This window comes from Zootoca vivipara, chromosome 2 (genome assembly GCF_963506605.1).
Source record: "Zootoca vivipara chromosome 2, rZooViv1.1, whole genome shotgun sequence".
NCBI lineage: Eukaryota > Metazoa > Chordata > Lepidosauria > Squamata > Lacertidae > Zootoca > Zootoca vivipara.
In genome coordinates, this window is record NC_083277.1 from 14,090,437 (window position 1) to 14,105,483 (window position 15,047).

General features: G+C 49.0%; 1 pseudogene; it reads left to right on the forward strand.

The window, feature by feature from the left end:
- Positions 1 to 15,047, forward strand: part of LOC132591585 (zinc finger protein 14-like) — a 61,854-nt pseudogene that overhangs the window by 38,361 nt on the left and 8,446 nt on the right.

Below are 15,047 nucleotides of genomic sequence, written 5' to 3' on the forward strand. Positions count from 1 at the left end.
CGGACTCACACGGGGGAGAAACCATTTCAGTGCATGGAGTGTGGAAAGTGCTTCACTCACAGTGGAACACTTAGAATTCATCAACGTAGTCACACGGGGGAGAAACCATTTCAATGCATGGAGTGTGGAAAGAGCTTCAGTCTCAGTGGAAACCTTAGAAAACATCAACGGACTCACACAGGAGAGAGACCATTTATAAATGCGTGGCGTGTGGAACGAGCTTCAGTGAGAGTGGACCACTTAGAAAACATCAACAGATTCACACGGGGGAGAAACCATATAAGTGCCAGGGAAGTGGACAGAGGTTCAGTTGAGGTGGAAGTCTTACACACCATCAAAAGACTCTGAGGGGTAAGAGCTGTAATAGTGGAAACTCTACAAGCCATGAATTAACTCAAAGATGAGAAATGGTTTAAATAGAAGGAGTGTGGATTCTGCTTTGGTTATTATGGAACACTTTTTAAAGTGTAGAACCTCTTTCTCTCCGAGTCGAGTTGACACTTTATTTCACATCAATAACAGGAAATCACTCTTCAATACATGCAGCGTATTTGTTCTTTGTATGTAACATTGTCTAGACATATTTTTAAAGTAATGACGGTAACATTTCACAATAGTCAGCATAATAAAATATTTAATGTACTGTTAGGTAGGGAGGGGGAGTGTGTGAGTCTGGAGTGTTGTTTCTGAATGATGATGGACTGAGAGTGTGCTGGTTTTGGTGTTTGGTGGAGGGAGTTGCAAATGTTTGTATCTGGGAATGGAGAGTTGCACAAAGTGGAGGTGAGATTGGTGGTGTTGCTCTGGAAGCAGAGTTAGATTAATATTATAGGAACAGCAACATAACTCCCACTGTTATAATTGCAATAATGGAACCATGAAGACACAGAAAGATGGTAAGCACATTCTTATATGCCCAAGGTAACCTTGAAAGCCTCATCTATTCTTTTGATTTATAGATAAATTTTGTATATATATATATTTGGTGGCAGGAGAAATAAAAGGGGTGTTTAGTGGCATAACGAGGAAAAGGCTCTGTTCCTAGCTGCACGTCTTGCATGAGGAGGGAAGGGGGCACAGGGAATAAGGGACTGTACCAGAGCATCTCAAAGCAATGTGTGGGGAGAGGGGGGCACAGTGACACAAGTGTATGTAGAATGGTATCCCCAAAATGACACAGGGGAGAAACAATATGGATGTGGAAGGAGGTTCAGGCAGGTCCCAAACCGAGAGTGCTAAGGGTCAATTTCCTCCATATCCACCAGCTGCCCCAAGGCAGGAGCCACCTCTGGGCACTTAGGGTGGGAAGCCTCCCTCCACCTTTGAAACTGGACATGCTCCTAGGGCAGTGATGGTGAAACTTTTAGAGACTGAGTACCCAAACTGCAACGCAAAACCCACTTGTTTATCACAAAGTGCCAACGCAGCAATCCTACCTGTATATCTATTTCCCCCCTGTTTGTTTTGCATTTCTTCTTTATGTACTGTTGTAATAAATAATCTATATACCAGTAAATAAAAATGTCAATGTTTGCGTGCATCCACTTTTCTCTGAAACCGCTTGACCGACTGCATTGAAATTTGTAGACAACGTTCCATACCAATAAGCGAGTGTTTGCATAAACTTAGATTATATAGATGTCACACCCGTCACAGGTAAAAACATGATTTTGTGTAAAAACAACAACATAGCACCCTCCAGTGGACGTCTAATGAACAGATATTGCTATCCTTTGGTGTAGCAATAGCGCCATCTGTTGGACGTCAAAGGAAAACATCCTATAGAACCCCAGGGGCGCCTCGCAGAACGGGGGAGGGGGAGGAAATAAGAATATAAAACGTTTCCACATTCCCGCCCCCTCCTCCTCCTCCTCCTCCTCCTACCTCTCCATCGAGGCCTTGCCAGATCCATAGAGGGGAGGGGCAGAGGTAGCCCGGCAGCCTCACCGCTTCTCACCTCGCAGCACCCGCAGCTGCCGCCACCACTGCAGGGGACATGACGGGCTTTGCAGCAGCAACCGCCACACCATCGCCTCTCCTCACCCCCACTGCCGGACGGAGAGGGAGGCCGGCAGGCAGGCTGGGCCTCGCCACTCCTGTACTCACACGCCAATGGCACAAGAAGCAGGCCAGGCCTCGCCTACCCTCCCCACCCACCGCCACCATCTCCACCTCCGCCGCCGCTGCGCCCCCTCCTGAGCAGATGGCAGGAAAGAGGGAGACTCCAACGCTCACCCACATCCTCAGAGGGCCCCACCCACACCTGCTCTGACTGACACAGGGGACCCACCCCAACATGAGCTACAGGTAGCCCACCAACCCCCTCACCCATTGGGATCCACCAGGGAACTCACACACAGCCTCCCCAAACTGTGGATGTGGGGGGGGGACAGAGAGGGGACGGGGGGGAGGGTCTCATCTTTTATGGACTCAGCTAGTCCATAAAAGTTATTGCAGTATATTCTTCATTAAATAATCTTTCCATTGATATGTAATGATATGGTATCTTTAAAAACGTTTAGGGGGTACTCTCATTTTGACTGAAAAAAATCACCACTGGGGGAGGGGATGAATACAGTTCAAATTGGGAAAAATAAACACAGTGGTACCTCAGTTTTCAAACAGCTTAGTACTCAAACTACTTGGAACCTAAATAAAAAAATTCCTTCCAGTAACACTGTAGAGACCAACTAAGTTTGTCATTGGTATGAACTTTCGTATTTATGCACACTTCTTCAGATACACTGAAACAGAAGTCACCAGACCCTTATATATAGTGAGAGGGTGGAGCTGGGGTATTACTCAGAAGGGTGGTGGGAATGGTAGATTGGCCGATAGGTGTGGTAAACGTGTTGATGACTGTAACGACTGCAATTGGTCTTACAGGAAAAAGCAAGGGTGAGATGGCAAAAAATAGCTTTATCGTGTAGAATGAGATAAGAATCCAATGTTTCTATTCAGACCAGGTCTCTCCATGGTTTTAAGTTTGGTAATAAGTTGCAATTCAGCAACTTCTCTTTCCAGTCTATTTCTGAATTTTTTTTGTAATAAGACAGCTACTTTGAGATCTTGTATAGAATGTCCTGGGATATTGAAGTGTTCTCCTACTGGTTTCTCTGTCTTGTGATTCCTGATGTCAGGATGGTCAGTGTATCTGAAGACATGTGCATGCACACGAAAGCTCATACCAATGACAAACTTAGTTGGTCTCTAACACAAACTTAGTTGGTCTCCCTAAGTTTGTAGGGGATGGGGGGGGCACTGTGGGTTAATCCACAGAGCCTAGGGCATGCCGATCAGAAGGTCGGCAGTTTGAATCCCCGCAACGGGGTGATCTCCCATTGCTCGGTCCCAGCTCCTGCCAGCCTAGCAGTTCGAAGCCACATCAAAGTGCAAGTAGATGAATAGGTACCGCTCTGGCGGGAAGGTAAACGCCATTTCTGTGTGCTGCTCTGGTTTGCCAGAAGCAGATTAGTCATGCTGGCCAGATGACCCGGAAGCCGTACGCCAGCTCCCTTGGCCAGTAATGTGAGATGAGTCATCCGCAACTGGACCTAACGGTCAGGGGTCCCTTTATCTAAGGTGCTACTGGAAAGATTTTATTTTGTTTCGATTACCTCAGACCAACACGGCTACCTACCTGTAGCTAGTACTTGGATCCTGAATACTTCAAACTCAGAAATGAGTGTTCCAGTTTTGGAACTTTTTTTGGAAGCCAAACGTGCTCTGTTCTGAGTATAACTTCCGTTTTGGGTGCCATACTTCAGTTTTCCTTGTGAGGGAAGGCTGGGCTGGGTGGCAAGTAGGAGTGGGATCGGGCTGCTCATCTAGGCAGCGTTGCCGCTTGCATGGGAACAGGAGCTGGATTGGGGCTGCTCAACTGGGGAGGTGCAGGCTCCGTCACACTTTCCACTGAGGGGCTCGCGGCTCCACTCCCCTCAAGGGAGAAGTTTAAAGGAGCCCCCACCTCCACATCAGATCCCCTGCAACCCCATGAAGGCAGCCAGGCTGAATAGTTGCTGGGGTTGGGGAAGGTGGAGGCAGCCCGGAAGCTGCATCTGAGAGCCCCTGCACCACCTGAAGGCAACCAGGCCTCCACGTCTGAGAGATCCCCGCCCTACTCCTGAACAAGGCTGCCTTCCAAAAGTTATGTAATTCTTTCTCTCTTTGACATCTGAAATTGAGAGGCGGTGTGGGACGAAAGTCCTTTACTTTCCGTCTTATAACTTTGACCTCTCAATTATTAAAAGCACTAACAGGGATTTTCTGAGGTAACTCAAACCTCCCACTTATCCCTCTAGCCTTTCTTTAAACCCTCTAGCACTCGTGGGTTTTCAAAAATAAAAGAGAGTCCTCTTCCAGCCTAAACGTGGCCAGGTACCTATATAGACTCGGGGCTATAAGTAGGAATGTTCCTATGTGTACTCAGATAAGGATTTCACTTCACTAGAAACTCCCTCACTGTAAAGCTAGCCTCCTTCCTGAGGTAACTTTATTATCATTCAGAACCTGTCTCCTCCCTTAGCCCCCCCCCTTTCTTGGTGCACTCTCAGCCACAAACTAACCTTTCTCCTCTAAAAGGCATTTTTGACAGTTTAAAAGAGTTCCCCACCAACTGGGTTCCTGGATACCTTAGCTGGAAAATGAAATAGACGATTACTGGTATGACACTTTAAAGATGGATATTTATTGGCTTGAATCTTAATGGTTGCTTTCTGGTATCATTTGTACAAACTTAATTTCACAGGTAACGTTCTTGGTAATCAAATAACAGAATACCTATCAACTACTTCATCTACTCTGTAAGTCTACCTTCTCCACAACCACCCAAGCTCCCACACAAAAAACCCTCAACCGCCAACTGACATAAGGGTTCCCCTTTCCATTTAAACCCCGTGGAGGCCACGCCTCCCATGGAATGTTGCTGCCAGTTAACCAGGAGTCTGGGTTAACCCTTCGATAGGTTGGTTGCGAAACAATAACATAACATAACAGTTTCAAATTCGCCACAGGGTGTTCCATAGGGAGGGTGCCACTACTGAGAAGCCCCTCTGCCTGGTCCCCTGTAAATGTGAGACCCTCAGAAGTGGACCTCAGTGATGATGGGGGTATATTTTCTTTTCCTTGTGTTAGTTGGATGTTGAAACAAGGTGTGATTAATAAGGCACAGCTTGACCCTCCCGGCACCTCTGGAGTAACCCCCCTACTGCCCTCATTCCAACTCTCCACTATGGGGTGCAGACCCCCGCAGAACTCGCACCAGGACCCCGTAATGCAAGTAATGTGCAAATCTCCTCCTCCAGCGACTCTCCCAGTAAATGGGGGGAGGTCCCGACGGAGCCCCAAAGAGCAAGCCCAGCAAGCAGCGCCCGCCGATCTTCGGCTGTGTGCTGTGTGACAGGCGGGGGTGGGGGGAAAGCGGAGGATCATTCTCCGCTTTCCCCCCACCCCCGCCTGTCACACGAAGATCGGTAGCGGAGCCGGCGAGGGCCCGATCCTGCGTGAGGCCGGCAGGAGGCCAGCTTCGCAGCGGCGGTGACAGGGGAACCGGCGAGAGCCCGATCCCAAGCGAGGCTGGCACACATTCGATCATAAGTCGAATAAATTCGTAAGCCCGCCCCCATTTTTTCCCTTCGTAACTCGAAAAAATTGTATGTCGAGTCATTCGTATGACAAGGTGCCACTGTACCTATGATGTTTTGATGACACTCTGAGAAATGTGTTGTGGGAACTTTTAAAAACTCATGTAATCTTTGTTCTGGACATTTTCATTTTTGCTCTCCTTCGAGATTGAGACCTTTGTTGCAACAACTAAATGATCAGGCCTTCTGGCCACTGATTTGCTTCCTCATTTCTTGGCTGCGGTCTCACATTTTATGATCAATCCAGCATCTGCAGGGCTAGACTCCAGCCAAGTTGGAAAGCGCTTAAGATAGCGTACCCCAAGAATTGTTCTTTCCACCTGGATGGAGTTGGGGAGCTGTCAAAACCAAAACCCATTTTCTCCCCATAACACAGAAGTCACAGAGTCCAACCTGCTGCAGGATGTGCCCCAATCCATAAAACATTGTTGGGTAGGCTGCATCTAATCAGAACCAGTGAAGGCAGTGAAGGTCCTGTGTGAGTGCCTGGAGGCAGTTGGAGTATGGATGGCGGCTACCAGATTGAGGTTGAATCCTCACAAGACAGAAGTACTGTTTGTGGGGGACAGGAGGCGGGCAGGTGTGGAGGACTCCCTGGTCCTGAATGGGGTAACTGTGTCCCTGAAGGATCAGGTGCGCAGCCTGGGAGTCATTTTGGATTCTATGGAGACGCAGGTCAATTCTGTGTCCAGGGCAGCTGTCTACCAGTCCCATCTGGTACGCAGGCTGAGACCCTACCTGCCTGTAGACTGTCTCACCAGAGTGGTGCATGCTCTAGTTATCTCTCGCTTGGACTACTGCAACTCGCTCTATGTGGGGCTACCTATGAAGGTGACCCAGAAACTACAACTAATCCAGAATGCGGCCGCTAGACTGGTGACTGGGAGCAGCTGCCGAGACCACATAACACCGGTCTTGAAAGATCTCCATTGGCTCCAAGTTCGTTTCCGAGCACAATTCAAAGTGTTGCTGCTGATCTTTAAAGCCCTAAATTGCCTCGGCCCAGTATACCTGAAGGAGCGTCTCCACCCCCATCGTTCTGCCCGGACACTGAGGTCCAGCACCGAGGGCCTTCTGGCGGTTCCCTCCTTGCGAGAAGCCAAGTTGCAGGGAACCAGGCAGAGGGCCTTCTCGGTAGTGGCGCCCGTCCTGTGGAATGCCCTCCCATCTGATGTCAAAGAGAAAAACAACTACCAGACTTTTAGAAAACATTTGAAAGCAGCCCCGTTTAGGGAGGCTTTTAATGTTTAATAGATTGCTGTATTTTATTTTTCTCTTGGAAGCCGCGCAGAGTGGCAATGGATGGGGTATTATTATTATTAATAATAATAATATATTATTATTATTATTATTATTATTATTATTATTATTATTAGACCATGCTCAGTGTCCCAGTAACGTTGCTTTGGGAGGGAGGGAAACACTCTTCTCTGGCTCCATTTCTGGGCTTCAAAGAGGATCTTGCAATGCAAACATTGAAAGGAGCGCCCCCCCCCCATCAGCCCTTCTCCCACTCTTCTGATCCGAAGAGGGAACTGGGAGGGGAGCCCTTCTCTACCTTCCTCTCACTCCCCAACCCCCCTCCCATCTGCCCTGTTTGTAGATGCAACGGAGGAGAAACACACTCTTCTCTCCCTGCACAAACCTCTGTGGGGATTACACGAGGAAATGGCGCTGGCATGTGTGGGAATGACTGAGATCTGGTGCTGGCAAGCCACATCGATCTTCGAGAGTGTGGGCATTAGCGCGGCAAACCGGCTAATGTCAGAATGGGAAACACGTGAAGAAGCACAGGTCAGAGGCTCAGGTCAGCAGGGCAACAGGTCACAACAGAGCTAGAAGGATCTAGGAGGATCTGGATGGAACTGGATGAATCAGGACAAACCAGCCCTAAACGGCCTCGGTCCAGTATACCTGAAGGAGCGTCTCCACCTCCCGCGCTCTGCCCGGACACTGAGGTCCAGTGCCGAGGGCCTTCTGGCAGTTCCCTCCCTGCAAGAAGTGAAGTTACAGGGAACCAGGCAGAGGGCCTTCTCGGTAGTGGCACCCGCCCTTTGGAACGCCCTCCCACTAGATGTCAAAAAGAAAAATAACTACCAGACTTTTCGAGGACATCTGAAGGCAGCCCTGTTGGAAGCTTTTAATCTTTAAGAAATTAGTGTATTTTAATATTTCTGTCGGAAGCCGCCCAGAGTGGCTGGGGAAACCCAGCTGGATGGGCAGGGTATAAATAAATAAATAAATAATCTATTCTTTTGATTTATAGATATAGTGTGCATAGATATAATTGGTGATAGGAAAAATAAAATGGGTATTTAGTGGCATAACGAGGAAAGGCTTTGTTCTTAGCTGCATGTCTTGCATGAGGAAGGAAGGGGTCACAAGGAAGAAGGGGCTGTATGAGAGCATCTCAAAGAAATGTGCTGGTGGGGGGCACAGTGGCACAAGTGTGTGTAGAATGCTATCCCCAAAATGACACAGGGGAGAAACAATATGGATGAGTATAATGTGGAAGGATGTTCAGGCAGCTCCCAAACCGAGAGTGCTAAGGGTCAGTTTCCTCCATATCCACCAGTTGCCCCAAGGCAGGAGCCACCTCTGGGCACTTAGGGTGGGAAGCCTCCCTCCACGTTTGAAACTGGACATGCTCCTAGGGCAGTGATGGCAAATCTTTTAGAGACCGAGTCCCCAAACTGCAATGCAAAACTACTTGATTATCACAAAGCGCCAACAAGGCAATTCTACCTGTATATCTATTTTTTCCTGTTTGTTTCACATTTCTTCTTTATGACTACTGTTTTAATAAATAATCCTTCATAAAAGTTCTTGCATTACATTCTTCATTAATCTTTTCTTTGATATGTAATATTATGGTATAACTCAGTGCTTTTTTTCTTTAAAAACCGTTAGGGGGTACTCTAATTTTGACTCAAGAAAATCACCACCGGGGGAGGGGATCAATACAGTTCAAATTGGGAAAAATAAATACAGTGGTACCTCAGTTTTCGAACAGCTTAGTTCTCAAACTTACTTGGAACCTAACTAAGAAACCAGCTAAGTTTGTCATTGGTATGAGCTTTCGTGTGCATGCACACTTCTTCAAATACACTGAAACAGAAGTCACCAGACCCTTATATATAGTGAGAGGGTGGGGAGGGGTATTACTCAGCAGGGTGGTGGGAATGGGGGATTGGCTGATAGGTGTGGTAAACCTGTTGATGACTGTTAACGACTGCAATTGGTCTTACAGGAAAAGGCAAGGGGTGAGATGGCTAAAAATAGCTTCATGATGTACAGTATAATCATGAGATAAGAATCTAATTCAGACCAGGTCTCTCCATGGTTTTAAGTTTGGTAATAAGTTGCAATTCAGCGACTTCTCTTTCCAGTCTATTTCTGATTTTGTTTGTTTGTAATAAGACAGCTACTTTGAGATCTTGTATAGAATGTCCTGGGAGATTGAAGTAGTGTTCTACTGGTTTCTCTGTCTTGTGATTCCTGATGTCAAGATGTTCAGTGTATCTGAAGAAGTGTGCATGCACACGAAAGCTCATACCAATGACAAACTTAGTTGGTCTCTAAGGTGCTACTGGAAGGAATTTTTTAATTTTGTTTCAACTATGTCAGACCAACACGGCTACCTACCTGTAACTAGTACTTGGAACCTGAACACTTCAAACTCAGAAATGAGTGTTCCAGTTTTGGAACTTTCTTCAGAAGTCGAACGTGCTCTGTTCTGTGTATAACTGTGGTTTTGAGTGCCACAATTCTGTTTTCCGGGCCGGGCAGCAAGCAAGCACCCTAGGGATGTTACCCCCACCCCCAGCCTGCCCCTGCTTGCAGGCAAGTAGGAGGGGGATTGGGCTGCTCCTCTTGGCAGCGTTGCTGCTTGCATGGGAACAGGAGCTGGATCGGGGCTGCTCAGCTGGGGAGGTGCAGGCTCCGTCACACTTTCCATTGAGGGGTTCGCGGCTGTACTCCCCTCAAAGGACAAGTTTAATGGGGCCCCCCACCTCCGCATCAGATCCTTTGCAACCCCATGAAGGCAGCCAGGCTGAATAGTTGCTGGGGTTGGGGAAGGTGGAGGCAGCCCGGAAGCTGCATCTGAGAGCTCCTGCACCACCTGAAGGCAACCAGGCGCTCAGCGTGCCAGCAGGAGTGGAGGTAGGGATCTATCGGTGTGCGACGTCTGAGAGATCCCCCCCTGCTCCTGAACATGGCTGCCTTCAGCTCCCCCAACCCACAAGGCTGGCTTCATCTCTGCCCTGCAAAAAGGATCTTGCAATGCAAACATTGGGAGGAGTCCCCGCCCCCATCAGCCCTTCTCCCACTCTTCTGATCAGAAGAAGGAACGGGGAGGGGAGCATAGCTGTCAAGTTTTCCCTTTTCTTGCCAGGAATCCTATTTGACATAATGGAATTGACCTTTAAAAAAGGGAGAACTTGACAGCTATGGAGGGGAGCCCTTCTCTACCTTCCTCTCACTCTCTAGCCCCCCCATCTGCCCTGTTTGTAGATGGGAGGGGAGGAGAAGCACACTCTTCTTTCTCTCCCCCAAACCTCCTAATTAAGTGGCCCCTCTTCCTCCTCCTCTCCAGGCCTTCTCTCTTCCGAAAATGAGGACGGGGCCCTTCCCATTAACTGTGCCTCTCCCTTAAAAAAACCCCCACAACTTATTTCCTCTCTAGGAAGCGGAGCTCATTGACCCAGGGGGAGGAATGAGTGGCAAAAAGGGATTCTTCCTCCAACCTCCCTCCCAGAAAACATAATTTTCCTTCCCTCCAAGCAAGCTATATAATTCCATTTCTTTCCTGAAAAGGTCTCAGGTTCCATCCCCAGCAGTGGCATGGAAAAGACCCCCCCATCTCTGAAAAGACTCTCCCTCGGGGCATGAAAGTCTCACAGCTTGACACACACACCCCTCTGGAGTAACCCCACTACTGCTTTCATTTCAGCTCTCCTCTATGGGGTGCAGACCAACTCAGAACTCGCACCAGGATCCCGCAATGCAAGTAATGCGCAAATCTCCTCCTCCAGCGACTCCCCCCAGTAAATGGGGGGATGCCCCAATGGAACCCCAAAGAGCAAGAAGCAAAAGGCAGCTCAAGTTACGTCTGCTTCGTACAGGCGGGGGGGGGGGGCTGCTCTAAGGCCATAGCTCTATAGGCACGAAAAGTGTTTCCAGGCTGGAGGGAGGAGAGGCGGGAAGTTTTGGGAAGGGGAGGAGGGGCGACAGTGGGCAACACCCCCCCTTTATATTGCAGAAAAGGAAATTGGAGTGATATCAGCAATGGATGCGGAGGGCAAGAGAGGACACAGAGGTAAAGAAGAGGCCAAGTGGGGGAAGGAGGAGAAGGGGTGGAGGGAAAGGGGCAAAGACTCCTGTCCTCGGACCCCTCGAAAGGGGCCCAGATCAATGCAAAACACATGCAGGGTCTGCATTGCACCATCTCCTTGGCAGCAGCTTTACGAAACTCCCATTTCTCTTTCCTGGGGGGGGGGGGCTGAGAGATGCTCAGCTGCCATAAAACCCCCTTGGATGCCTTTGGCAGAATGGAAATGGGGTGCCTGTGAAGGGAGTCCCCACGAGGGTCCCCATCCCCAAGCAGGACTGGGTTTGAGCCAAGCCCCCAAATCCGCTGCCCCTCACAACACCCCCCCCCCAGCACAGGAGACGCCCATCTGGTATGCAGGCTGAGACCCTACCTGCCCGCGGTCTGTCTCGCCAGAGGGGTGCATGCTCTAGTTATCTCCCGCTAGGACTACTGCAATGCGCTGTATGTGGGGCTACCTTTAAGGTGACCCGGAAACTGCAAATAATCCAGAATGCGGCAGCTAGACCGTTGACTGGGCGTGGCTGCCCGGACCATATAACACCGGTCCTGAGAGATCTGCATTGGTTCCCAGTACGCTTCCGAACACAATTCAAAGTGTTGGTGCTGACCTTTAAAGCCCTAAACGGCCTCCGTCCTGTATACCTGAAGGAGCGTCCCCACTCCCATCGTTTAGCCCGGACACTGAGATCCAGCGGTTCCCTCCCTACGAGAAGTGAGGTTACAGGGAACCAGACAAAGGGCCTTCTTGGTAGTGGCGCCCACCCTGTGGAACGCCCTCACACCAAATGTCAAGGAAATAAGCAGCAATCCTATTTTTAAAAGACATCTGAAGACAGCCCTGTTTAGGGAAGTTTTTAATATTTAATGATGTATTGTTTTTAACAATCGATTGGGAACCGCCCAGAGTGGCTGGGGAAACTCAGCCAGATGCGCGGGGTATAAATAATAAATTATTATTATTATTACAATACGTGCAGTGCAGTGCTATGCACTCAGCGTTCCCCGCCCCGCGTCTTAGAAGCGAGCAACAGGTATTGGAGGATCTGTGAGTGAGAGCTCACCCCCTCGACCCCAGCGGGGGCTTGCAAGGATAATTACTCTCAAATCCTTCTGAATTATCTGCATTATGGGATCTGCTGTTCACCATGTCAGCTCCGGACTGGAAGTGCTATTGTTTATATTTTATAAATTAATTGTGTCGCAACACCTCCTCATTCTTGGCTATGTGAAGGGGGAAGTGTTCAAATAAAACATTATCTCTGGGGGCATCAGGAATAAATGGGCTGTTTAGCAGCATAACCAGGAAGGACTCTCCTCCTAGTTGCACATCTTTCATGCAGAGGGAAGGTGGCAGAGCAGAGAGTGGGCAGTGCCAGAGAGACCTCAATGCAATGGGGAGGTGGCCTAAGTGTGTGTTAAATGCTTCACTGTAAGCACATATTAAATTATCCCCAAAATTACACTCATAGGGCAGAAACCCTATGGATATCTATAGTGTGTGTTTGGCAGGTCGGAAACTTAAGGGTCTACTTTCTACAAATCCACCAGCTACCTGGAGTCACCTCTGAGCATTGAGGCAGCCAACAGGAATCTTCCTTTGAACGTCATAGGAGCACATGGACCTGGTGTGGCCACTTTTCAGGGCTCTTTCCAGGAACGGTTGAACCCATCATTCACAAGTGAGGCCTGGTTTGCTCTCAAAGGGGTGGGGGAGGGAGGGAGAGTCCCAAAGTCTCTGCCTCCTCCACACCCCTAGGGCTTTACCGTGTATCTGGACTGCACCACTTCAGCCTGCAAGGAAGACCCTGTTTTCTGGGACACATTGATTCCAGCATTTGGGGGAAGCAAAACAAGTCAGCGGGGAGGAGATCATCATCATCATCATCATTTATTTATACCCCGCCCCACCCATCTGGCTGGGTTTCCCCAGCCACTCCGGGCGGCTTCCAACAGAATATTAAAATACAATAATCTATTAAACATTAAAAGCTTCCCTAAACAGGGCTGCCTTCAGATGTCTTCCAAAAGTCTGGTAGTTGTTTTTCTCTTTGACATCTGGTGGGAGGGCGTTCCACAGGGCGGGCGCCATTACCAAGAAGGCCTTCTGCCTGGTTCCCTGTAACTTGGCTTCTCGCAGTGAAGGAACTGCCAGAAGGCCCTCGGCACTGGGCCTCAGTGTCCAGACTGGACCCTCCTCCCTTGGGAGAAGGGGTGCTCTGGAGAGCAGTCCATCCTGTGAGCCAGGCACCCCCAAACTGCAGCCCTCCAGATGTTTTGGCCTACAACTCCCATGATCCCTAGCTAACAGGACCAATGGTCAGGGATGATGGGAATTGTAGTCCAAAACACCTGGGGGGCCGAAGTTTGGGGATGCCTGTTGTGAGCTGCCTGCCCTGCAGTCTGAGGCAGGACAGATCCTGCCCAGCCATAGACCCACCACTCGAGAGGATGAGGACCGAGAATTTGGGTGCAACTTGCGCTGTTAATGCTCCCCTGAGATTTCCTGTAACAGGAATAGCAGCTCCGCTGGGGCACGTTCTTTGATAACAAAATGAGTAACAAAATGAATTTCAACAGGGACAAATGTGAGACCCTGCACTTAGGCAGGAAGAAGCACCTACACAAATAGAGGATGGGGGAAACCTGGCTTACTAGCCGGACGTGTGAAAAGGATCTAGGGGTCTTGGTGGACCAATAGCTTAACATGAGTCCACAGGGTGATGCAGCAACAAAAAAACATACATTAACTCTATTCTAGCCTGTAGGGTATGACTCGAACCAATGGCTTCAAGTTGCAAGAAAGGAGATAGGAACATGCAAGCCCACTCACCACGACAAGGTGATGATCCAGCGAGTAGGATGACAATCACTACAAAGCAGTACAAAGCAGTCTTGTACCACAGACCATTTGCCAGGCAGCATCCTTTCAAGGCATGCTTCCTACCATAAAGATACAAGATAGATTTGATGTAGCTTTGTATGCTCTAGATAGATTTTAGTGCTAGGTAGATACTTAGCATAGAAGTGCTCTCTTTTTATTGCCTCCGGGATTTCCTAAATGCATTCCTTCTTGGTCGCAACTGCTGCCACGATGTGAATGGAGAGAGTCGTTGCCCAGCTGCCACCAAGAGGGCCAGGAGGCGCGTGCAGAGCGCAGTGGCCAAGAAGTTTTTGGCTTTGGGGGGAGCGATTATCCGTCACCCATGCAATGCGTTCCTTTACAGGCTTGATGGGGTTCATCTGTCTGTGACTGGGAATGATTTGTGGCTGACCTCCATGTCAGCAGGATTAAGAGATTGGTTACAAGGGTGAGTGGTTGGCAGGGAGGGCTCTCGCTCATGTGGCGGAAAGGCTCTGGTTAAGGTGATAGGGGTGGCAGAACAGTCTGGCCATCCCTATGCGATGGGTATTCCGTTAAAGGAATCCAGGGACTCATTGGTTGGTCAACCCTGAGAGGAGTTGTGTCCAGGGGGACATTTGGCTGGTGGAATGGCTTGACCCCGCTTTCCACTGTGCCGGGTGTTTCACCCAAGACTGACCTATCGTGTGCCCTGAGTCAGCGCTACCTGCAACAGTGCAGGGAGCTAGTCAAACCAGAGCCTATGCAACCACTCACTTGATTGTAATCAATAAAGTTGTGGCCTAAATTCTGCCAAAAACCAAACCAAAAATTTGAGTCTTGTCTGGATTTATTTGGGGGTGGTTAAAAGGTCTACACACGCAAAAGGAAGAGCTTGTGAGCTTATCTGGAGAATGTGGGCATTGATCCCACTACCTCTCGAATGCTAAGCGAGTGCTCTACCATTTGAGCTAATTCCCCAGTTTTCCCCAGTATACAGAAAAAGCAGCAGATCTCAGAAAGGGATCCAGAAAAGGACCGAGGGAGGATTTGTTGTTCATGGGTGTGGCCAGAATTTATGATAGGAGGGAGCCCAAAAGGTTTTGGAGCTTTTTTGGGGGGGGGAGATCGCCCCAAAAAGTTGTTGCCCTTTTTTGGAGATCACAGGTAAAAAAAATCACAGGTAAAAAATCCCTCCCCAAAGAGGACATTACGGGGGCAGGCTTCTGCT